Raw genomic sequence first — 26,868 nt, 5'->3', positions numbered from 1 at the left:
ACAGCTTGGAAAGCGGATAACTTTTCAAAGCAGGCGTGAAACTTTTCTCTGGGTTAATTGAAGAAAATTGGGACAGTAGGAATGTGAAATGCATAAAACTAGGAAATCTTAGGTCAATAAATTTAATTAAACAAAAAATATCTTCATCGTCGGTCTTTAGTTATTTTCAAATTCAGGCTATCTTGAAATATATCTATATTTATTAATATAATCAATATTTTTGAAATAAGAAAAATTAAAATTAATCTAGATAAGAAAGATTAATTTTTTCAAAATTATTTCAGGAATTTCAGAAATATTTTCAAAAAAATATTTTAGGAATTTGATAATTCCATATTATCAATATTAATAATTCTTGTTAAAAACAAAAATTGTAAAATTTTACAATTAATTCAGCTAACATGCATTTAACCTAGAAATCCAATAGGATGTGGATAATCCTCGATTTAACCATGATCTAGATTAGGATCGACGACAGAGAAAGGCAGGATCGATGAATCAATCAATCGAAGAGGGAGGAGAATGCAATGGACAGACTTTCCTTGGACGTTTCGATTTCAGATAGTCGTTTGTTCTAGCAAAACCGACACCGGTTTTCTGGGTCGCACCTCTCACTGGCCTATACTTGCACTCTTGGCAAAACTGCTTATTGAATTTGCAACCAGCACTTGTCTGGTGAACGGGCTTATCGATTCCGGATCGAATTTGTTTCTGACCTCGACAAGGATACTGGATGTCGATGTCCTTAATAAAACGTTGGCTTTTACCTTCGCTGTCTATACTTCAAGATTAAATTTCATTCATTTTTAATCATTGTATTTAGTCTCATTTATTTAGATTATAAAGATTTATAGGTTTGTAAATTATTCCATTCTGATCTATATTGAAATTGGTGTAGCATTAAAAAAACATAAGGAATAATTACCTCTAGTTGAACACCAAAGAGATCTCGCGATCTACCGGGTCTTGATGTTTCTAACTCCTGCATTTCGGCTTCTCTCTCGGCCAGTCCCATTTCTCTTAAATATCTGTAACATCAAACACAAAATCTATCAGATATATTACCAACCTTCTTTTATTTAAATAAAACAAACAACAGTATCCTTGTTGACCTGAATATCCCCATTGTTCTTTTAAAACACTATTTTCTTTTTTAAATGTATACCGAAAAGTAATATGATTTCTTATCAAATATCACAAAGAATTTAAAATAAAATAATATTATGAATAAAGGTATACCTTAAAAAAACGAAATAAATGGTTTTAGACATATCAGGTTTTAATGAGCTGCCTAAACAATACATGATTTCATCGTTGGTTGATTACAAAAGAATGACATATAACACAAGGTTACTATAATAAAAAATAGATGTATTTATGAAGGTTCTTTGACTCATTTCCTGTAAATCAGAATCAAATTAAAAGTCCTTTGAATCATAAACTTTCTACTATGTTCATATAATAGGTACACATATTTCAAAGAGCAAAGAGACAGAAAATGATTTAAAAAATATGACGTAGAACGAACTGGAAAGTAAGTTATCCTAGGAAAAACACGTTACGAAATGTACTCAGTTGTGACTAAACTCGTACTGACTAAAAACTTGCAAACTGGAAACTCATGCATAGATAAAATCGATGTAGCCTTCAACAGTGCGTAGCAGAAACATCCACTTCTACTTTGTCATTCACTCTAAAAGCGTTATACAAATACATATTTAACTGTTATATCTTATGGAACATGGGTCACATCTGACCCCATCATAGACTTCTTCAATTCCCCCCTTCCTGCCATAGTTCATAATCTTTAAATAACTTGACTATTAGAAGAGAAGGAAATGGTAATTCAACCCCCTGCTAATAATTTGGCCCCCTCGATAATATTATATTATAATAAAGGCACCTGGTCATCTATTATCGCAGATAACGTTATTTATTTATATTCATTTAAGGAAAAATTTCAAGACTTCAAAATTTTAATGTTTCCAATATTTCAATATTTTAAATATTCCAATATTCAATACATCAGACTTTCAAAATTTCAAGATTTCAAAAAGAAATATGAAATCGGGGGGTTGGGGTCCATATTGGCACTTCTAAGTACTTGACTAAGGATCTATGAATTTAATCACGAAAGAAATCGACAGAACTGGTATTAGAAACTCTAGCGGAGTTCAAGGAAGGTTCAGGAAGGCTGTTGCAGCTGTGTAGAAATAACGTGGGTTACAGGCGGAAGCAAAGGTGCTCCGGAGGTGGTAACGCTAACGGGATCACCGATACGGATTATTAGCGTTCCCCCTATGTGTACGCGTGTAAGAGGTCGGTCAAACGCGACCACGAAATCGGTCAGAACGTGGCTAATCTCGAAATCGAATGCTACATCACCATAAGGGAATTTTCTTGTTTCGTTTTCCACACTGCGGACGCGTGAGTCACCATGACTATTGCAAGATCAGCCAGCGTGGTTCTGCAGGAATTGCGAGCGACCGCGTTAAACCGATTTAGCGAAATTCCCGCTGGCTTCTCTCCTTTCTCCTTGTCCCCCTTTCTCCTCGTCTATTTTCTGATAAATATCGTATAAATGAAAGTTTGCAGAGATAATTGGCGAAGTGGCTTTTTGTGTCAAAGTTTCTTTGCCTTCCCTTTCTTTCTAATTTAAATCGTGACTGAATTTAGTGGTAATTTTGGAAACTGCAATTTTGGTAATTTGAGATTTTTGTAAAGCTCGCTCTAATACAGTAACATAAAGTTTGTACAGTCGCATTTGCTTTGACTTTGAAGAGTATTGGATTTTTGCTAATGAAAAAGGCAGCTGTAATAGTAATACAAAAATATTTTTCTATAGAAATATTTATTAAAGTCCCCAAAATAATAATTTTCAATACAAAGTAATAAAATTAATATTTCTATCCCTCTGTAGTAAAATTTGGATTTTATATTTGCTAAATAATAATTAATAAGGGCCCAAATAATGAAAATGAATAGTAATTAATTTTTCGATATAATCACCCTTTTCGCATTAGTAATAATTCAAAATTCCACATAATTAATGTTGCCAATCGGACAAACATCAATGGTTTTCAATAGCAGAAACCATCGATATTTCTCCTCCTCCAGCGGCAGTAATTAAGCTCTCAGTAGCTCGTTGAAAGCCCTCAAAGCATTAAGCCTCCTTCGCGTACAATTGCACACACGATCAACGAGCGACGATCGAAGCAAAAGGGGTTGGAGTCGACGAGGAAGGCTCGAGCTCAAAACACGCGTTGCTACGACGATTAGGAAGCTCGCGAGCCCTATTATCGATTATAGCCATGGAAATTCTTTGTCAGCCTTTCCGTTATCAGAAGCCCGTACACCTTTCCCTTATCACAGGGCCACGTGTCAACGAAACGTGGACGATCGATCGAGCTCGCGAAAGGAATAATAATTAAAATTCCAACGAATAGGCGATGCCGTTCTATCTTCGTGTAAACAGACGGGCAATGCGTTTCAAACGGACCACGATGGATAAATAATAAACGGCAATAACAACCTGCCAGGTAGACCGCGAGGGTTATTACGAGTTGTTCTATCTGTCGGCAAGATCTCGACGAGTTGTATCGTGCAAACACCCACCCACCCTTTTTTTCATTGCATTTAACCCATCAATATTTACCACGTGCTATAACGACTGCCATTACTGTTTTTTTTATGACAGAGATTCAAGAAAGTATTCTTATTTTTTAAATTAAAAATAAGTGGAAAGAAAATTGTGAAATTTAATTTATTATAATTGTCTTCATTTTAGCTTAGATAAACAAAACTGGATTATGATTTTTGGGGCTCGAGGCTATTAGTAGTTTTAGATAAATTAGAAGGTAACTAATTTTTAGAGAAATAATTTTCTTTCCAATTAGTTTTTTATTAATTTTCCGAGTATTGAACTCCGATATTAAACTCTTTGATATTATACCAAAATTTCCTCCTGTTGTCCCCCCTTCAATCAAAAAATTTTTTAATTTAAAATCCAGAAGACTGATTAAATGCACCCCTATTCACATCATATTTTCACATATCACAAATTGCAAATTTTTCAAATATTGAACTCCCAAATTAAAAACTTCAATGTTATATCACAGTTCACTCCGTTTATTCTTCTTTTAATCAACAGAATTTTTTAGCTTTAAAATTGTTCACAAAACGGAAGAAATCTGAATAGAGATCTCATATTGATCGTTGAAACTTACCGAATTTACAGGGGTGTTAGGTCGGCTTATCGCGATCCAACGTCAAAGCGGAACTTCTCAGAAAATGTAGGAAGGTTAGTAGTAACAGTAAGGAATATTTATTCCGGGAATTACGGGAGCTGTATTAGCGTGTGCTCGTCCAGACAGGTTCCGCGAAGGTGCATAAGCGGCTTGTATGCACGCGATGCAGTTCGTTACGTTAAAGCGGAGGATGTAAATGAGTCTAGGCGCGTGTATGTTTTTTTTCCCTATAAAGAACCTACAAGGGAAAAAAATTATCGGCGTAGGAATTGTTTTTATCCAGTTTACTTTATATGATCCCTTTTGATACATTTCAATAGATCTTATCATTTAATTGCTTGAATACTTAATTTTATTTAAAAGAAATTAATTTTAACAGAACTTTATTTTGGGACACACAATTATTGATTCTTTTGTATGCATTCTAATGTATCGTGGTAGAATTATACGATAAGAGTATAGAAGTGAAAATGATTTTGAATTCCAAGGAATCTTGACACAGTATTTTGATATCTGTTTCTCTACGAGTGAAAATGAAAGAGCGTTTCACTCGAGGATGCACAGTGAGTGTAAAATAAAAGGGAAACGACAGTATCGTCCGACTTCTTGAACGAATCGAATCTGTTTCTGTGTCATCGAGCTCGATTCCACTGAGCTAGATACCTAATCCTCTCACCTGGTTGCATCTGTTCCATGGGTCAGATTTCGTCGAACAACGTTTGCATGTTTAGTAGTTCCGCGTTAGACTATACGTATCACTTTTCACGTCTCTCTTATTTTATTTTTCAACGTTGCCCAGTTCCTGCAGTGAATAAATATTCTATTTATCTTTAACTTGTCTTAAATTTAAATTCGAATTTGTCAGAGTAAAAATAATTTAAAATTTTATCTATTTGTGATATCACTATCACTATTCTCATTAAAATTTACATCCACAAATTAACAATTTGCGTCATTTGACTAATTACTAATTATTAAGTATACAAATTAAATCGGTACCTTCAGTATTAGGCCTTTTTAATAACTAGTTTTAATTTCAATATTTTCCAACTCTTTTGTGTATTTGAAAGATGGCAAAAAGAACACAATAACACTAAAAATTACTTTAATAATTGGAATTACGGTGACTTATAAAAAAGAAATGTCACATTTTAAGTTTATGACTTAAGGATCAAGTAGAAGGAAATGAATTGTTAAATCGACCAATGAACTTTGAAACTGCGTTGATGTTTGCCATAAACTCTATCGCTTTTATCACGTTCCGCATATCCCACCGCTTAATGCTTCTACTTTTGTTCGTAATTAAGAGTAATTAAACGACGTGCCACTGATGTAACTCAGTAAGTGCGAACGTATAATTACCTGCAAAAAGGCAGCACGGTATGCCCGGGCTTAATAAACCATCTCATTATATTCTTCTTTCTCTTTGTCTCATTTTCGCCCTCTCTGACCTTTTTCTTTCACGTGAACTGTTTTATTTCCAACTGTAGAAGCGCCTTAAAATCCCGCATCCTTTGACGTTTCTTCTTTTAATTGTTGAATTCATTCGCGACATTAATTATTATATTTTTGAAAAATTACGTTGAAATTATTTCTTAATATTAAAAAGTCATGGTAATAATGACCTTTACTGTTATATTTTCGTACCACTTTTCAAATGCACAGAAGCGTGGAAAAATATTTAAATATTATACTAAAGGCACTGAATTAATTTGTACTTACATCTTGTATTTCAGCAATAAAATAAAAATAAAAAGGTGAAAACGACTCTTCAAACAATAAAGAATTCATACATAATGAAATTCATACGTGTGGAACATTTTTTTATAAAATGTGTATAAAATTTATACAAAATTAAATAACATAAGATAGATGATGGACAAGCATGAGAATGGTTTATCATAAACATTAATTGATTCGTATCTTTTTGTAATCTTCTCTTCTTCTAGTGTTTTAATTAACAACGTTAGTGATTAGACACTTCCCTTGTTTTGTTCTCAACTCAATCATGAACACGTAGAAGAAGCAAATTTGCTGATGGTATCGCGACAAGTTTCTAACAGTTTTAATGAAATTACGCGTAGAAAGGGAACAACGCATCAAAAGTGAAAATTGATGAATATTAAATTTCGTTATGAATTTACAAACCAAATCCACTTCAACTCTGCAACTGTACACTCGCGATCAAATCATGCTCCCCTCGGGAAAATGACTATATAAGGGAACCAGGAATTCTCAGAATTCTATTTTAACGATATTAATGTTAAAAGTAATTTAGCAAAGAAGATAATATTATTTTCAAAAATATTAATAACTTTAAATTTCTGAATTAATCTTAACACAGATATAAATTCTTTATAAAAAATTGTTAAATTTCAAATTTTTGTTGTTAAATTCATGAAATATTTTTGTTTCCTTTAGAAAAGTGTATAAAAAGCTTTCTCTCTGCTTTAAAAGTTAATTCAGCAACTCTCCAGTAAAAGGTAACAAAATCCACAGGTTGAAAGTTTAAAAACCTGGAATCTTTCCAACTCAGTATATTAACCTACTTTATACATAGTAGATGGAATAAAAATTGCTATGAAAAAGAAATACTAAATCATTTATAAATAGTAAGAGACAATATCATCAAAATCATTTTCTTCATAGTTAATTAAATTTTGGCCTAAATTCTCTGTTTTAAATTACTAAAATGAAATTCGAGGAACACGACCATTTATCCAGGTCAAAAATTCTCAAAGAATTTCTTTATTCCCCGGCCAACAATAAGTGCATGAACTCTTGTTGTAAACGCGATTCCAAGGTTTCTGAGTAAACTGCAGTATAAACAAAAAGTGAATAACTGTGCAGCGCACGTGCTAGTCGGGAAGGACGATTAACATTACCGGTAGCAAGTGGGTCACTGTGCTCGGATAAACGACCGATCAAGAACACCGACCGATCCGTGACCTAGACGGCTTGACATTAACCTGACTCTGCCTATTCTTCTTTCCGCTCTTTCTGAAACCGTCGGCTAATGACCGATTTAACCCATTACCTTATAATTCTCTCAGCAGTCGCGTTTGTCAGATCTAACTATTCACAGCTGCAATATTAATATTAGTATAACAAAAAGGAAAATTATTTACCGTGCTTTAATTATTGTTCAGATAAACAATGATTCTATAGGTATGCTAGTTTTATTTATTAGGTGTACAAATTAATTCTGTCCTAATAATTTTTTCCGTTTTTTTAATTGAAGATTTATTTTTTTAAAGTTATGGTAATATCAATTACCATTGGTATGTCCGAGCTAATTATTTATTTCTTGCTGCAAATTACTTTAAATAGAAAATAGGAACTCAAATCTCTTGAAGGAGACGGAACACGAAAGCAGTAGTAAATCTCATTAGGAAGAACTAACTGAAATAGAACCTACGGCGCAGAATAATGGTGGTCGAAAGAAAAGAAAACGAAGATTAAAAGTCACGTCATGTCGTTGGTTCTCCGTAATGGTGGTTCCATGGTGAACAACCTCGATTTCTTTGTCGTCGCGTTTCGTTAGTTTGGTACGGGCCGTAGATTGGCCCGTCATTTAAATGTCAACGAACCCTCGAGACTATTTCCAGCACCCCCTGAAAACAACCCCGTTTGGTTAAAGGTAGAAAGGGTAACTTCTGACGGAATTCAGGGAAATGTCAGAGACGAAATTCATCACTCCTGCCCTATTATTGAAGAGTTATCGTTAAAATAATTTCTGTAGGAAATTATAAACGTAACGATTATGAAAATTAAAATAGTTTATTATTATATTTTAATAATTTAAAAATTTCATGTAAACGTAAAAATAATAACTTGAATTCTACAATTCATATTTTTAACCTTTAGTTCAAATATTTATAATAGGTGGAATATTCCATAAATTTTGTATTTGCATGAAGTACCTACGATAAATTTTTCCACCGCAAGAAAACGAAAATAATCTTCAAAAATGAAATATAAAATAGCTGGAAAACCGGAAATTCTCGAGGAGAGGTCTCGTTGCCAATTTCCAGGACATAAATCTTTTTCTAAGTTCCCGGTGACCTCCAGGAGATTTTATTCCTCGGTATTGCTTCTTCTTGTTAAAAAGTATACAACGAATACTTATTTGGATTTTCGCTGGATACACGTTATCTTGGCTAGGCAGTGTGCCAAAGTTTTAAATCTTCAATGAATCACTGTCTGACAATAATACCCGCGCAAGGATGATAGAAAACGGAAATTGAATATTTAATAGGAACTTGGAAAACAATTCATTCTTTAAGAATTATTCCTTGGAAACAGAGAAAATTTCATATTAGATGAATGAAACAATGCTATTAATTATTTTCTTATAATTAAGACACACTATGATTGCAATTTATTTTATTTTTCAATTTGTGTTTTATTTTTAATATTCTGTTATTAATTATAACAAATATTACAAAAAATTAACACCTTCAAAACTTCCTTATTGCAAATGAAATTTTATAAACAAAATTATTAAATTTTCGTTTAGTTATTGTATTATATAATTTGACAAGAATCATACGAGTAAGACCAAAGCAAAAGGGTTAAATAAAGCCTAGAACGTTCGTAGCAAAAAAAAGAAAAATGATTCTCCTTTCATTTTCCCGGTCACAGTTCACCAGGACTTTGGATCGTGACAGAATCGCGATTACAGGCTCGGGGGAGTGCAAAGTACGCGAGGCAATGGTAAACTCACTTTTATATACGTTTACATGGGGGCGCGGTATCGACACCTCGTAAAACAAGAGGAAGTCGTACCTTTCTCGTGTGTACACGCCGTAATAAAACGAGCGTACACGCACTAGTGTCACCATACGCGAGCATAAAGCAATATTGATCCGACGTAGTTTCTAGATGGATTTTTCTTCGTTAGAAAATTCTCGGAGTTTGCCATAATATTTTCTTATGTTCATTTTCCACGAGAGTCACTGTCTCTGAGAAAATTGTGCAATGAAGCTTTCCTATGGATTTGATGTATTTTTTTGTTTTTAAATGCTTTCGCACTGAGTTTATCAAGTATCTAGTATGAAACGAAAGCCAGGCAGCGTGTGCAAGAAAAATTAACTCGAACTTTATTATAATGCCTTTTCCGTTGCCGTGTAACCAACTCGCACGAAATGCGATTGCAACGATGTGGAAAATCACCGCGTAGAATAATTACGCTGATTAAGCCGATAAAACAAAGGTCATCGCGTAACATTCGAAAGAGGAACGCTCTTTCTGCAATTTCTGTATATTGCCACCTTACAGATGATGTAGAGGACGAAGTCATTGATCTTTGTATGCATCGGTTGCAATAAATGCACCTTGCATCGGTGTCATTTCTTTCATGTTTGAAATGTTATCAACTCTTACGTTAGTTAGGATTTTTTCTGTGGTGCACCAAGAATCTTACGTTTTTGAAATTTGGAATTTTGGAAATTCTGGAATTTGGGATTTTAGGAATTTAAAAATTGTATAATTTAGAATTTCTTATATTTGGAATTCTAGAATTCCGAAGTTCTGAAATTTTGAAACCTTAAAATCTCAGAATCTCAAAATCCTAAAATTTAAAAAGCGTAAGGGGGAAAGGAGACAGCCCATATTTTTAAAAGGTGCCAGTCTATAAAAATTAATTGAAATGAAAATGAAGCTTCTCATGTGTCTTAGAAAAAATAAAAATTACTCATAGCTTGGAATTTTAGATTAGAATCTAAACTAGAACTTGAAAATGAGAGTGATGATTCACAGGAACATGAAGCAACAATGGTATTAGTAATCATTTTTTATACCATGATTAAGGGTATTAAGATGAGAATATACAATGCTATAAACAGGCTCATAAAAGTTAATTGGGCACTGCAAATTAATAATGTCCATGATTCGCATATGAGAGGAACCGTGATATAGAAGATGATGTATTAAATTACATGGCGTTTCCTGGCCTTCCAAACAGAGCTGTTAATTTGCACTAAATTAACGTCACTGGTGTATTTTAATGAGCTTCATTTAGATGACACGATTAATTGACACTGTATGGAAATGAAATTTTCGGTTTGAACATGTTACATCATTTGGAAATATAATTATCATGAATGAAACAAAAGGAACATGTGATACTAAGTGATCGATAAGGAATTGGAATAATATTAATTTAATTTACATATTTAATTTACATATTCCCATTCGTGTAACTAGGACTTTTCTTCTGGGGTGGGCTCAGTCCCACCCACCCAGATTTGAAATTTTGGAATATTGCAATTTCGGAATTTTGAAATTTTAGAATCTGAAAATTTTTGAATAAACCAAAGCTAGCTCATAAACTCTAACATCAAGTACACATTTCCTACACCCTGTAGCATGCTAGGGGTTAAATCGTGTCGAAGGACTATTCGACCTATGGAACCGTTCTATCGAAAGCTCGTAAAGCAGCAGGAAGTCGTAGTCGCGATAAACTCTGTTGCTCTTCCTCGGTCCGTGTATCCTGGCAGGCCAGCGTGACCCACGCGAGCGGCTGGCTCGCCTCGAAAAACGTGGAGACTGTGTTTAGATAGCGGGCTTAGCAGCTCGTTTAACAAGCGAAAGATGGAAGAAAAATCACGGTTCGTTTAGCGACACACCGTTGGTGGTTCGCGTTTTCAAGAGAATCCTCTCGACTCGGAGGACCGTGAGAAATTCGAGCGAAGTGCTGGCTCGATGATCCTCGAGGAACTCCTCGACGACCTTGAATCGAGAAAAGAGATCTGCCAGTGTTGATGATACACTGCCACCGGAAGTTGCGCTCACAGTTGCTTTTTCTAAGCTGAAACGAGAAATGATTAGTACGAATCATTGTTTTTGTTACCCTGAGGAATAGAAGACTCTTCCTTCTTCTAGTTGAGCTAAACTATGATTGCTATGATTTTAGAGCGTTAGGCTTGAAAATGAGTGAGTAGCTTGGAGAAAATTGTAGTGTTCGAGCGTAACCCTTTCTGAATCATATTTTGCTCGTTAACTTACGGTCAATTGATATTTTACGCTTTGCTTTTTATAAATTATAATAATCAGTCCTGTTAAACACTGTTATACCAATTAAATATACATTAAATAGCATCTCGTCTTCTTAATTACTACTTTAAATTTGAATATTTTCCCGCGCTTTTATATATTTGAAAAATGGCGCGAGAATATAAGACAATAAAGATTATAATTCATTAATTAGAATTACCATAATTTTTTGAGAAAATCTTTAATTAAAAAAAAGAAAAGGTATTAATAATCTACCAATATGTAAAAATTCATTTAAATCCGAAGAGGTTTATTGAATTCCCTTGGTCAGACAAGCTTGAAAAATATTTTGCAATTAGAAAAATATTTATCTTCTTGCGGTATTTCTCAACCTGTCGCGAAGTCCGGTTGGCGAACGCAACAGAAAGGGTAGGAAGGAAGTTTTCTATCGATCCATGACGATGTTTTGAGGTCAGGGCGCTGCGCCAGCACTGCGGCGACGGGGTACCCCGATGCCTACGTCGAAGTCATCAGCGGCTACCGAAATCCTGAATAATTATTCCAACAATGATCCTCGTTTATAACCGTCGAAAATGGGGACATTATTCTTCATCAAGTTTTACGATTCGCTAACATGATACTTTTTAGCTTAATTACTTATCTCGATTCTCTTCGGGGAACCGCAATGCAGAGAGGTAGAGTTACAGTCCTCGCTACATAGGAATCGCTGTAATTCTTTATTGTGGTATCCTAATGGGTTTGGTATACCGTCATGGGAATTGTTTGCAAAGTTTCTTGAAATTACATGAAAACTTTGTTGAATACATTTAGAATTCTTGTAAGAAATTAATTTTGAATATCCAAGTGTTTAAATGGAAATTGGAAATGGAAATGGGTCTTCTTCAAAGGCTAAATAAGGGATGATGCTCATATCTAAATTCAAAGTTTTCTTTTCTTTTTTTTAAACTTAATTTTGTTTTGTTTGTAAATTAATTTTTTTTAATAGAAAGACATTATTTTTGAAATAGAAAATATTGAAAAAGATACTATTACAATTTTAATAATAAATGGAAGAGAATTTTTATGTTGAAAAATTTAAAAATGTTTTCTGGTCTAAAAGTTTTCTAATTAAAATACAGTTGCATACAACTTTCACAATGAACAAGTTTCTCCAAAAATGATCAACTCCTTTAGCCCATTAATTCTTAATTCTAAACATCACTTAAAAATGACCCCTTCAAAGAGAAATACTATCTTCAGCTTCAAAGAAACTCCCTACTGAAGCCATCGTTAATTTACTGGAACTCAAAGAAAGAAGATCGACAATTTGACATGAAATCGAAGGGAAAGAAGGCAAGTTTCGGTGTCCCTTGCTATCAGCTGTCCCTGGAACGAGGTCATGGCAGGTGAGCGTCACGCACCGTAGAATTCTTCAACGTTCCCGACGCAAATATCACGAAAGCAGTGGAAGATAAAGAATAAAAGGGAAGGCAGGCAGAATAACACGGGACCGCAACGAAATTATCCGAGCCGCAGACGTTCTTAATGCCACTCGTAACTGCACGCCAGAAACTGAAAGCCACCATCGGGGGTGAAACGACCATTATGCGCCAGCTGTTTCTGCTCCCTGTATTCTTTCCACAAGATACACACCATCGTTTTGGCGGGTGTGCAGCGATTAGACTTGCTCTTCTAGATTACTTTTCCCTTTCAACAGGAAGATACAACCAAAATCGAGAGTCTCGACATTCATTCCTGCGACCACTACGAGGAAGGTCGTAGGTCTTAAGCATTGATTTTAATCAAGAGTTTTTGGGAAATTGACTATTAAAGAAAAAATATATTATAGTTTATGAAATATTTGAAAAAAATATTATATAATATGGGGTGTCTCATTGGTAGTTCATTGGTAATACAAATCTATTTTTTTTTTTTTTAATTAAAAATCTTCCATCCTGTGTTTATTTAAATTTTTAAACTTAAATTGCTAAGGCAGTGGCTTAAGTTTTAATATAAAGTCATAAGTGACGTCAGTTTAGTAATTAGTTTTAGGTAAAGTCTTCATTCCCTAAAACCCCAAAATTTTTAATTTCTATTTTACCACGATTTAACAATGTGAAAACCCATCATGATTATAAACCAAATTACGTAAAAAAAAAGAAAAGGAAAATGGCATACAGTATAATATTCAGATTCCCCTAACCATTTATCCAAAGTTATAGCCACGACATGACTCTTCAGGATACCTTTTAGCATTAAACGCATGTTCATCACGATTTACGCGATTCACTGTTTATAGTCGATGAGAAGCGATCGGTAACACATATAAACGATCATGCACGTGTACACGTGCGGACACGTTAACATGAATGACCATATGGCGTCCATGAGCATCCCATACGGCGGACACTCTATTATTTCGCTTTTCCTTACCGCTTATGTGGTTGCTGCCTTCTTGCGGAGAATTGTGGTTAAGTAACGAGTTACTTTAAAGCGAGATCCTTCTTCGTTTTGCATTAGGAAACGCGTTGTGGTAGCATCCACTGCTTGCGGCGGCTCTTTAAATATCACGGGAAGATTGAAAGGGATTCGAGGGTTCATGATGCTTTTTGTTCTCTTGTATCATTTCTCTTTTTTTCTTTCGTTTTGCATTTTAGACACGCTGTGAAATGGTGATGAGGATTGTAAAGATAAATTTACGGTGATACGAAGATGGCGGAGTGCTTTGGTAGCTATTCAAATTTATTTTTAAAAGATTGAATTTCATTGTTTCTTGAAAAATATTCAAGACCAAATAGGAATATTACAATATGTTTTTGTTTATTAACACAAAGTTAGGTATAATTTGGTAAAAGTAAGATATCGTATAGTTTAGGTATTTTCATAAAATTGGAATAGGAACATTTTCTATTGGGTAAAAGTAATACTTTTATATTAATAAGGAAGATTATTTTTGAAATTATTTAAAATTAATTATATAAAATATGGGTAAATTATTTAATTAAATATTGGTGTTGCAACAATTTATAATAAAAAATGTCTGATCCCTTTCTCTTCCGTATTATTATAAAAAGAATTACATTAAAAGCTAAAAGGTGAAGGCAACTATGAAATGTAAAATTCTAAAGCTTGATAATATTTTACCTTCAAATACTTGATATGCTTCATAAAACAGAGAATTTCGTGATGTATTATACATACTTTAGTACCATTATCGTCAGGCGATAAGAAATTTCCTTTTACAGACGTGCTTGACATGTTTGAAATATTTTTATTTTCTATTATCAAAACGAAAGATAGTACACGTTTACGGGTAAAAATTTAGGTGAACTTTCCTTGTTACGGTAAAAGAAAACATCAACGAGTCGATTTAGCGAGAAAGTAAGTCATAAAGGAGTCTTTTCTATATGACGAATCATCACGCAACACGGAAGAAAGTGCCAATAGAAAAATGAGTCGATTTTACATAAGCAAACTTAATGATAGCCGCGGTTGAAACGATTTTCATGACGTATTTCATTGACTATATTTCTACCCACCAATTACCTTCTGACCGCAATAAACTGTTTTTTCGTTGACATGCAATCTGATATTACGTAAGATATGATCATAGAGGACAGACGTAACGAGGATAACACCATTTTTAATAGATTTGGTATATAACTGAAAAGTATAAAGAACGAAATAAAATGTTAATTCAAATTCTCCCGCGTAAGCGTTTATACGCAAGTGGTGGGGAGGTACAGATCAATATATATCGGGCCTCCTCCCCTCCATTGTCATCCTCCTCGTGACCGCCTACGGGGAAAGGTGGAAGCCAGGGGAAGGGGCGACTTACGGCAAGGGCCAGGTACTGGTGAAGTCTATGGAAGGGGGGACATTTTCCTTGGAAAAGCCTACTATGCCCTGTGCTGTACAATATATTGTATGCCTTTTATTAACCCTTTTTCTATCCTAATGTAATATTTTCTAATAACTTAATAATATCATTTTTTCTAATTTCAAGTACTCAAAACGAATATTTTTAATTACATAAATGAAAGAATTCTTAATAATATACATAATTGATTTCTGTAGATACTAAAATGTCACCCAAATATGTATGACTGACGGAACAAAAGAGCAACAGACTTACGTTCCCCTATTTTTTATTGTCATTAAGAGGAAGCAAGCAGCCGATAGAAGTCGAGCAGCCCGGATCCGTTTGCTCGGTCGGAAAAGCACCGGCATGCTTAATAATATTCTCGTGACCCGAGGCTGGTTAACGGAGAGCCCTACGGTTGCTTATCGATCCGTGAACCGAGTCACGCAAACCGACCAACCACCCTGAAGACTCTTTCGAAGCAACGTTAACTCGAAAACTTGTTTCACCCTTACCGAACCACCCCCCGCGGTGAACAAGACTTTGATTTCGACCAAAGGATACTTACTTAAGTCCTATGGACCAAATCTAGAAATCTGTGAGCCTCTTGGATATCTTCTTTGCAACTTGTTTCCTTGCGAGTTAATGAAGTTGGGGAAGATAAGTTTAATATGGGAACTGAGGGATGAAAGATGGGGTTTGTTTTGGATAAATTTGATGGTCTCTTAATAGAAACAATTTTAGAAGGATGTAGGGGGTTAACTACTGAATACACACCTATGAAATTTGCATTATTTTTGGGGGGGCGGGTGGAAATTTTGAAAGATTACAAAGATTTATAATATTTCAAGTAATATATTAGCTCACAGAAATAGAATTTCAATAAATTTTCGATTTTATTAATTTACTTGGCGACTGAACGTGCGTCGCAAAATATTCTATCCCTCCCCAAATAACTCGCAATGTCACCTTCTTTTACGTCTTGAAATTTTCCTGTCCTCGAAAACAATCCAGCTGGTGTGTTCAGTTTCACCGAAAAGAATCCGAGGCTTTCCCGCGATGACCACCTCGTCCACCCTGCTGACTTTAGCCTCGAAGACTGAGCGAGGGGGTGGCAGGAGTTGAAGAGGTAGGTCACGCGAAGAATGGGCGGAGATTCCAAAAATAGGACCATTACCGATAAGACCTAGCCGAGGCGCTCCCCGTCGTAGGTGGTTCGAGGTAGCCGATGGCAGGTGATAAAGCAGGGGGGGAGGGATGGGGTGAGTTAAGGGTGTCGGTAGGTGATGATGGCGTCGGGTAAATCGGTGAAATCGACGGAATCGAGGCGCTTTTTTTTCGTTAAATGAAACAGGCGAGGCTTGCCAACGTTCATGACGAAATGAAACAATAGGGCGAGGTTTTATGCTTCTCACTCGATATTGCCCTATGTCCACACCTCGGGCTGCTTCCTGTTTGAGAAGCTTAATTGAATAGAACGTACCTAACGTCCATGAAAATTCTAGTTACCGTTAGAATCACAATGTTGGGAGTTTTGGACGTGATTTTGGAACGGAGTTCTAAAAATGAGTTATACTTGGAAAAATCATGAGGTAGTTTGGGGAGGTTTTGCAAAAATAGATGATAGAGCAGTATAATTATGTTTAATATGTAAAATTGTTGAACAATTAATTAGTAATTAAAAGAAATGTACAATGGTAATTAAAATACAATTTGATGACATAAAAGTATCACTAAATGCCTCTTATGGCACATCAATTTAAAGCTTAAAATTTTAAGAAAATTACCACCCAAATATTTCATCAATATTTTAAATACCACATATAATTTTCAATTAAAATCCTAAGATTATACAAATCGTACAAATCATGAATACATTCAAAGAGCATCAATTTCTTTCGCCAATAGTCTGAAGAAGTTCGCTGAAGTTCCGTCGTGATTTCACGGTGGCCAAGAAAGGGCAGAGAGTCGAGGTTCGCCAAGAAAAGCAAGTTGGGTCGGGGCGTTCGACTTCGTATGCACAAAACAAGAAGGTTTCTAGTAGGGGTGCGTTGAGGGTGGTACCGTCGAGGGGGTGGTAGGAAAAAGGCACAAGAAAGGCTTGAGTGGCGTTCTATGAGGGAATCGCGTGACTACTCACGGATCAATAGTTTGCTCCTATACGTATGTATGTACAGGAGTCGGTTTGCACGGGACTCGATTTAGGCGCTGCCGTTTGTACCGAAGGGGTTGCGGAGAATGAAAATCGGTGCTCGCTTCCGGTGAACGTCTGCGAACGCGGTTACACAACCTCCTTGATTTACACGTGGACTATGTTCCATGTATTTTTTTTACACCATTTTCTGCCGTGTAAATCCAGTCTAAAAGGTGTAAAAGGAAAACCAGGAGGGTGAATATTTTTATTTTATTTTTCGTCTGCGTAGAAATAAAAATGTGTAATGGTAAAATTTCGAAATAATTGAATAACGTATTTTAATTTATTGCTATCAAAGTTTTTTACACAATTTTACAATATAATTTTATTAGATTGCGAATAATTCTTGTACAGGTGATTTAAAGCGTTATCTTAACCCTAGAACGACGGACCATGGAGAAAGTCCTAATTTAATTTTTTATATTGTTTTTATTCTCTAAATTTTACACTCTTCCTTTAAAAATTATTCTTCCAACATATGAAACATTTAAAAATTCTACATTTAATTATCTGAAATATTTAATATTTGAAAAAATGTTATAAGAAAAATAATGTCAAAAGTGATGTATGGAATGAGTGATGATAATAAGGGTTATCATAGAAACACTTCAGTCGTTGAATATCAATGAATTATTTCCCTTTACACAAGAAAAATAGGTCTGCGATGAATCTACTGTGTTGTATTCAAATCGATTTTACAATTACTGTACAGTTGCATTGGTACAAAATATTCAGTGACATTATTCTTCATGATAATTGCACTTGATCCTTTATCTTCTTTTTTCATATAAGCACCCTCGTACATACACGTTTATTAAATTTCATGCTTTCGCTATAAAATTGAATCAGTCTCGAGTCTCCAAACCACCCGTTCATAAAATATTTCCAAGATTTCACTCAGGATCCATCTATAAATTCATTGCTATTCTAACTCCCAATAATTCTCTCCAAAGATTCCCAAGATAAGGAAAAAAACAGCGCAAGTATAACTCGCGGGTTCAAAAATTTATTGCCTCTCGCGAAAGGGGTGTTCACGAGTAGTCCGCGACTCTATGGTCGAGAAAACCGTTATAAAACTGTAAAATTATAAACTATAAATCCAAAGTGGAAAGAGGAACCTGGTCCGCGGTGTAATTCAAGGACTGCCGGGCCGGAAACGAGGGCGAAAATCGTTCTCCTTGTGATTTCAACGTCTGCCGCGCGTTACATCGCGGAACAACCCTTATTATCGTGCGGCTCGCAACGTGACGGAGAGGGTTTAAACGGAAGTGCCGTGGCACGAAGAGAGAAAGGGAACACGGTAGTAGAGCCTATCCACCGGCAGTAATGGCAGGTCGTATCGATCGTAACGAAATGTTCCTGGAAACGTGACGAGCTTCGGGCTGCTTTTGCTCGTCCATTTAACGGCCGCGTGACGTGCGTACGAGCTTACGAGCTTGCGAGCACACCACCCGCCCACCGGACTCCTATGACCCCTGTTTCTAACCTTTTCCTCTTTCTCTTGCTGAATTCTATAATTGGATATTTATGCATTTATGATATATGAAAATACATAGGCAAACACTTTATAATAGAATGTGTACAATATGGAAAATATGTAGTTTCATCCAATTTTTTTTTATTTCTACATTTGCATAGGCTTCTAGATCATTAATGAGTCTGGTATTGTTTTTGAATTAAGGCTAGATTCTGTGGAATAAATCAGAATTCTTGAAGAATTTCCATATGGTCCTCCAAATTACCAATCTGACTAATAAAGAATTTCAAATCGATGGGATAATAAATTCTCAGTGATTAAAAATATATTTTCAAGATAAATTAATATTCAAGGTTATATAAATAAAAATACTTGCTAATAAGTAATTATTAAGATAAATAAGTATTAAAATATATTTTGTAGTAAAATGTCTAATATGATAAACACCATTAATCAAAATTCATTTTCGAGAACAAATTACTCGATATCTAATCGTCGTGTCATATACATCGCTTACGGTTCGATGATTCATTCGTTTAATGAGGTTCATAGGAAACGAGAAGACCTCGCACTTCCTTCATTTGCATTGTCATCCACCCCCATCGAGTCAATCGATTCCCGTCGCGAGTCATAAATAAATTGCCTTCCAGTGAGTTTACCTCTTTCATGCCCTGTCTCTGTCTCTCTCCCTCCCGTATGTACAGGTAGACGGTCGGAGTCTCTTCTTGGTACGCGCTTCACGGTTCCGGCGGCTCGCAAAATGATTGATGGACTTTTTGGCGTTTTCTTCGCAAACTCCTATCGATTCCCCACTCATCCTTATGTATTTATTCGCGTGCGTACACGCGAACGCGTGGACACGCATGCAAACCGAGCCGTATTTCCATAAGCGTATGTATCTGGCTGCACGAGCGAAACGCCATAACGTACTTTCACGTTGGCAGCGTAAATGAAATGTGTTGTTACAACTAAGCTCTTTAGATTCTTTCAAGTATTGAACACTTTGAAATCAGAGAGCAGCTGTGGAATATATTTGGCTGCTTTAAAATACAATTTTAAAGGTGACGATATTTTATGATTCCTAAAGATCAAAATGAATAACTTTTTGAGATCAGAATTAATTGAGGGTTTATATCGAATTATTGAAAAAATGATAACTCATTTGTTCTTGTTTTATGAAAATATCTTTTTTAATATATTTTATTTTAGAAATTATCATATTATACATTAAGTTTCTTTAGGGAAAATGGCGATATGTCGCGTTTTCGGGTTTTGGAAGTTTGGGATTCTTGGCACTCGCCGTAAACTTCCCTTTCGGGGGGTTCCTGGTCCGCCCTACATAGAGGCTTCCCCGCATTTCCGGTTTCTCAGATTTTGGGGTTCTTGACCCTTGCCGCAGGCCTCCCCTTCTCAGAGTGCCCGATCCTACCCAGAAACCCCGAATCATTTTTGAAACATCATATACCTATACTTGATCCGCAAGGAACGAATGAAATCCTTCTCAAGTGAGAAACGCAAACGACCAGGATGAAAGCGGACAGAAACACCCAAGAGAAGAACAAGAAGCGAATAAACCGGAAGTACGGCCGCATGGTCGCGTACTTCATTCAGACTCCGCTTCCAGAGGTTCAGTCTCTCCTCGCCGTTTCGCGTTGTCCTTTTCTCTTCTGTTCTTTTTTCCCTCTCCAGTCGGTGTTCCGTTGCTCGAACAATAGAGCCGCGATGCCATAATACACGCCAGAAGATGATTAATAATTCCAGGAGCAGGCTGAGGCACGAAATTCGAAACATTTCCGGCAAACGCGATCGTGACGATTAGATGAAACGCGTGGCCCTCGAAGGACTTGTCGTGTCGGTGTTCAACGTCGTGCGGTTAAATAGGAATTTTAACTTAGGTTGCATTCTTTGAATATGTAAAGGGAATAGAGCTTTAGTTTAAAATTCTAGATGGTGGCTAAATTTTTCTAATGAAAGTTTGTCTGTGATTTATCCTATGTTTTGATGTAATTAAATTGAATTAATTTGGTATAATTAATTATAGGTATTTATTTTTTCGTTAATAGATGGTAAAACAATGAAAAAATAACTTGGGTATAATTAAAATAATATAAGGTATAATAATATAAGGTATAATAATTAAAATTCTTGAAATTCGTTCTGTATTGTTCCTCCTAACCAGGATCAAGGGTAAACAGTAATGACAGTAATTATTTTTAATTGCTCGTAGCTATCAGTACGTTTCACAAATAGACATTTCGAGCAGTCTGTCACGCCCCAGACGAACAGACAGAATCGTAAATTTACGGTTGGTGTGCCACGAGACGGAAGCATGGGGAGCATCAGGTGCAAACGGTATTATGGACCCACCTGCCTTTGTACGGTCGGTCCCCTGTGTTATTTCTATTCCGATTCTAGCTTGTTACTCGTTCACGGAAATTTTCGAAAAATTTACACTTTTCTACGTGACTAGATATCTTAAACAGCTCATTGCATAAAGTTACAAAAGGAAAAATTGTATTATTTTATATTAACAATATCGATGAAACTTCAAGCTTCAAATTGATGTAGCATAAGTGTCATTTTGTTATACTTTTCTGTCATAAAATTTAAAAAATTCGCAAAGATTCAAATTTTTGCTCAGCTTATTCTCTGGATTTGAAGTTCAAAATTTCATCAAAAATTCAAATCATAAATTATAATATTCATATAACTCAACTTAAAAGTATTGAGAAATATCTTCTTGCCTCCTATTTTCCGCGTTTCTCATCGATTGATCTACGTGCACCAGATAAGCGTTCCAAGAACACTTCACGCGGTACTATCAGATCCTGAAGGTAAGGTCATAAATTAAAAGGCAAAGGAACGGTGGAAAGGAGCTTACGGTCATAATTCATAGGTGGTTATCAAAAAGTCGCGGATAGAGCAGCCTCGTCGCGTGTCCGTGCACGTGGGAGGAGGTTAAGGACAGTCACGCGGGACATGGAACAGTTAAAAATATTGCAGTTCGTGTAGAACGATCGATTCGAGGAGGAAAAACACTCCATAAGTTAGTAGTTAACTCCGAGAAGAAAAAATTCTTGTCTTTGACAAATTCGATAATTAACAGGTTGATTACCACCGTCATTCATATTCTGGCGGTCTGTTAATTTTTACAGGATAATTTAAAATCTATATTTTCATCGAAAATCAAATTAGCTTCTTTTGATTGCAAGTGGGATAATTAAATTAAATATTTGTTCACAAGTACTATTATTTAATAAAATTTCTTTTGAGAGTTGAATGGTTCATAGATATAAAAGATTTTTTAAAAACAGATATTAGGTAGGTGAGAATAAATTGATCTCGTGTCGACGATGACACATAGTAAAAGAGACAATTTGAAATTACCATAGCGCCATAGTATAAGATAATGTCTATACCTACTGACGTCATTTCCTACATCCGGACATGAATTAAACGTGGATAGCTTCCCGAGTTTTTTGCCCGCATCGGCTTAGAATATTTGCAGGTTTGCGTTGCAAATTCTGTTTTCCTCAAATGAGTGAAAAATATATACTTCTTTAACCCTCGAACAACGGACCATGGAGAAAGACTTATTTTAATGTAATTTTGTATTTCATATTATTTTCATTTTCCAAATTTTACACTGATCCTTTAAAAATTATGGATACACTCTTTCATTTAAAAGTTGTACGAAACGATACATGTACAAAACGGTACCTCGATTAAAATTAAGTTCTGAAATTTTTAAACGAAAGGTCTTAACGTGATAGTTAATTTAAAGTTTAGAAAATGAAAATAAGAAGGAGTTTGAAATTAACTTTAAATTGTTTTTATCTCAGGAACCGCCGTCTGGGTTAATTAAAATTGAATTTTCCAATTTTTTCAATTTACAAAAAATTAAAAATCCATTTTTTTAAATATCACGAAGCACTTGAGCCAGATATTACAATTTCCAACTATGCTCCCATAGTTAAAGAGTCGGATCACGGTTATCATTATAATAACGACTGGGCATTAAAGTTTCAAAGCAATTTTGCCTGATTTCGTGAAAAGAAGTAAAGTTTCTTAGGAAGAACTTGTCTAGCAGTGTCCGTCATTTGCCGGATATCAAAGTTTCTTTTTTTCCTTCATAAAATGTAACATTATACGGAACGAAAGACGGGACATTTCTTGCCGTTTCCTTCGCGAAAGGGTAATCACGGTGGCAATAAAGCGAGCCTACAGGGCAATGAAATTAATCATCCATCGCGTGACATCCTCGGAAGGTTTTAATTTTGCGAATTACGCGAAATAACCGCGTATAGAAAATAATCGAATCGCGAAAAAACACGCGTTTCCCAGTGTTCGTCAAATCGAATAAACTTTTTTAGTCGGTTTTAATCACGATATTACACGGTTACAGCTTCATGTCAAAGCGAAAACTCGACGTTTGTCTGTTGATTTTAGATCGCGAAGATCATTTAGATAATGTTAAGTGGTGGCCTCGAATAATTAGCAGGTTTAAATACTAATTCTTTAAGATACTAGATAAAAGTGGCGCGTTTAAATCCGATCTTAATTCGACCCTTTTTACAGAATAGATTCGTATCAACGTCCATAGGGAAATGATAGATGACGACAATACACGAAAGCAGTCATACTGTGCAATTACAACGCCTTACAACTCACAATGTACTTTTCCCATTTTTCTTCTTTTTTACATCGAAGTGTTATGATTTTTTACAGAAAATAGGACTGCGTCTCTTTCTTTTTTCAGTAATTAATTTTGAATATGAATAGTGTCTTTTATTCAAAAAGAATTATTTTGACTATTAATGAGGTCACTTTTCAGAGTATTTTTTCAAGAACTCCCATTAAGAAAATATATAATAGTCAATTAAAATAAAATTTAAATTTTTAGCCATATTAGAAATGCTAATTGATAATATTTTTTACATAAAGGGATAGTATAAAATTTAGAAAATGAAAATAATACAGATATAATGTACCTAAAATTAAATTTAAATAGGTCATCCAAAGGTTGAATACATTACTCCTGCTTGAGGGTGAAAGATTTTTATCATCACCTTAGAATATTCCTAATAAAACTTTATTACGCACAGATGTTTCAAACGACCTAATAAACCCCTGTATAATAAAATAAATTATTCGTTGCAAAAATTTATTATCCACGTGAAGTAAGATCGACGAAGATCGTAGGGAATGCCAGAGCAGGCGATACCAGCGTGGCACGGCAACCAGCATCGACGATGAAATCGGAAGTCGGTGCCGTGCCGGGCTATTTATCGACCCCGTTGCCATGCCAGCCCCACGTGTACACAAGACCACCACCCGCCACCATTATGGATCACGCCGATAGCTGCACGCCACCACCACCTGCCCTTCCCCTCTCTCCGTCGCCCTTTCCTGGCTCTACGCTTTTCTCTTTGGGTGCGTGCACCCACGAAATTACGCGGGCAACGTATGCACGCCGGTGATCTACGGATCGATCCAAAGGGAGACACGGTCCCTTACGATGCGCCATCGTTGGTCACGCCAACCCCTTCGGATGCGATTCTTCTAATTCCCTCTTCACGGTCTCGTTTTCGATGCCTCCTTGATCCTTCCTGACTTTCACTCCACTTTAATTATACATTGCGATGGATTCGTGGGATTTGAACATTGTTTAAACTTAATGTTTTTAAGACGTTGAATTTTTATAGAGAAATTTTTATTGATATTAAGAATACTAATTGGAAATAATTTTATTAAGTTTACTGGCGGTAGGGATTAATTTAAGATCGTGTAGAACTGAAAGCGCGGACCTTTTTGGGGAGAAATTGAAAAGTATTAAAAAGACGTACTACTACGTCAACCGCTTTTAGCTTTTACTTTTGAAAAGACGTATTACTACGTCAACTGCTTTTAGCTTTTACTTTTGAAAAGATGTACCACTCCGTTATCCAACAACAAAGTGTTAAATACTTTGAGTAGGTAGGTGATAGATGAGATTTTCGTGAGATTTTAAGAACCTTGGAATTTGTATTATAAGAAATTCTCTGATTTCTTTAATTAGAAATATTCTTATAGAATTCGTAGCATTGTATATTCGCGATCAAATCAGGCTTTCACAGTGAAAATGGCGATATCCCCACACTGTTGACTGTTAATGAAAAACTAATTAATAATCTTTTGATTGTTACAAATTTACATCAGTTGCAATAATAAAAGTTAGATGTACTTTAATTAAGAAGAAATTGAAAAGGAAGATTTCACCTTCCAATCTTTAGTTGATGTCAATTATAAGGTAACAATGCTTATCCATTTTATTTATGCCTGATGGCTAATGTGTCAATAATTAAAAATTATGTTATTTGTACTAATAATATTAATATCGTCAAAATTAGAATTTTGAGAATTCCTGCTTTCACTATATCACCATTTTCCTTGGAGAAACCTGGTTTGATCGTGAATGTACAATATTAATTTTAATTTTAAATTTCTTATATTTATGAAATAAGAAATAGTAAAATGTTTTATTTATGTATGAAAAATCAGTAAATCGTTAATTTTTCATTAAAGAAGAAGGAAGAATCCTTCATTAACTCCTTAAGATCTCGATGCACTCGCAGCTGTCGTTTCCTTATCCTCTTAACTTTTCTCCGGGAGTCGCGTGACGTTTAATCCATAGCAGCAAAAGACAAGGACAAAAAAGATACGTTAATTTTTACGGGTAGCCCCCGCATTAGCAACCTGTCTTCTTATCTAAAGCAGGTGCGCGTCTCTGAGAAAATGTGGGCGCCTGTGCATAATGAAGTTGCATGTTGAAAGGTGCACGAGCCATCGCTTTTTCTTTTCTAGTCACGTTGAACGCGTCACCTATGGAATTAATTATCTTTAAACGTAAAGGTCGGAAAAATAGTTGTTCGTTCTAACACTTAGAAAAGAGCTATCTGTTCTCTGATATTTTATGGGAATAGGAATCAAGAATTTTATTCCCGTCTTGTTTCTCTAATTAAGAATTAGAGATACATAAGAAATGTTTATTTAATCATTTTTATCAAACTCTGTGCTGTAAGTGTCATTTTATGGTACTTTTATGTCATCAAATTATGGCAGACTTTTCATATTGATATGCAGCAATTAGATACTTTTGTTTTTTAATGGGGCACTGAAATAAAGACAATTCCTTCTTCTTTTTATTTTCATTTTTTAAATTTTGGACAGTTATCTACTTTCAATATTATTTTTCAAAAATACATGTATGAATACCATTTTTGTTTTTAATTGCAGTTAACTTTAGTGAAAGTACTGTTATTATTAATATTAATGATTAGTTTTCAATTAAGTATATATATAATTAAATTGTGTAACATTTCGTTGAATTAAAAATTGAGACAGGGCGAAGATAAATAAAAATAACACAGTTTCAGTCATGTTAAAAATCCTTTATTTACTTTGTTTTATAATTACACAATTTTCTTAATTATTAATACTGCTTATATATGTATAATTTGTAACTTATTATATTTCATTTCATACCTGAAAATTTTCAATTCTTCATGCTTTCGCCGTCATTTTCTGCAATTCTATAAAACACATTTCAATTTGTTAAATAAACATTCATTCCTTTTTTTAATTTTTGTCCTTTTTTAATTTTCAGATTTCTCTGTTGAACGAGAAATTTCAAAACTACAGGGACCAGGAACGTACAACTGCACAGCCATTTGGGTAAGTTCAAACTTTAAATTTGTTAACCTATTATAGATTAGAAACAAAATGGAAATGTTGCATGTTGCAAAAATCAAGCCTAATTTGCGCAATTACTCCCGGTTCTTTCATAAATCCTATTCGATCACGAACCAACGATTAATGCCATTATCCCGTTTACTATGCACTTGCTGTTGCAGTAATCGATTGGATGCATCGGGCAAATCAATCTGAATTATCGATAATCCTTTCGTGAAAGTAGTCGAAGATTGGCATGCAATTAGTCGATCGTTAACACTGAAGGCTCATAAACCTTTTCAGTTTTCTTATTAATACTACAAACGATGTTCTTATCGTCCTAACTAATATTTATCTTTAATATCCTGATGCTAAATCAATT

The 26,868-nt window shown here is 35.0% G+C and overlaps 1 long non-coding RNA gene across 2 annotated transcripts in view; it reads left to right on the top strand.

Moving 5' to 3' along the window:
* LOC143305396 (uncharacterized) overlaps positions 1-26,868 on the top strand; it is a 152,446-nt gene that overhangs the window by 108,987 nt on the left and 16,591 nt on the right. For both annotated transcript variants that reach the window (XR_013062295.1, XR_013062296.1), the window contains one exon: positions 26,422-26,489. This is a non-coding gene — a long non-coding RNA (uncharacterized LOC143305396). The remainder of the gene's footprint in view (positions 1-26,421; positions 26,490-26,868) is intronic.

Source organism: Osmia lignaria, chromosome 6, assembly GCF_051020975.1.
Source record: "Osmia lignaria lignaria isolate PbOS001 chromosome 6, iyOsmLign1, whole genome shotgun sequence".
Lineage (NCBI taxonomy): Eukaryota > Metazoa > Arthropoda > Insecta > Hymenoptera > Megachilidae > Osmia > Osmia lignaria.
Note: the sequence above shows the minus strand (reverse complement) of the source record. Positions and strands in the feature narration are given on the sequence as shown.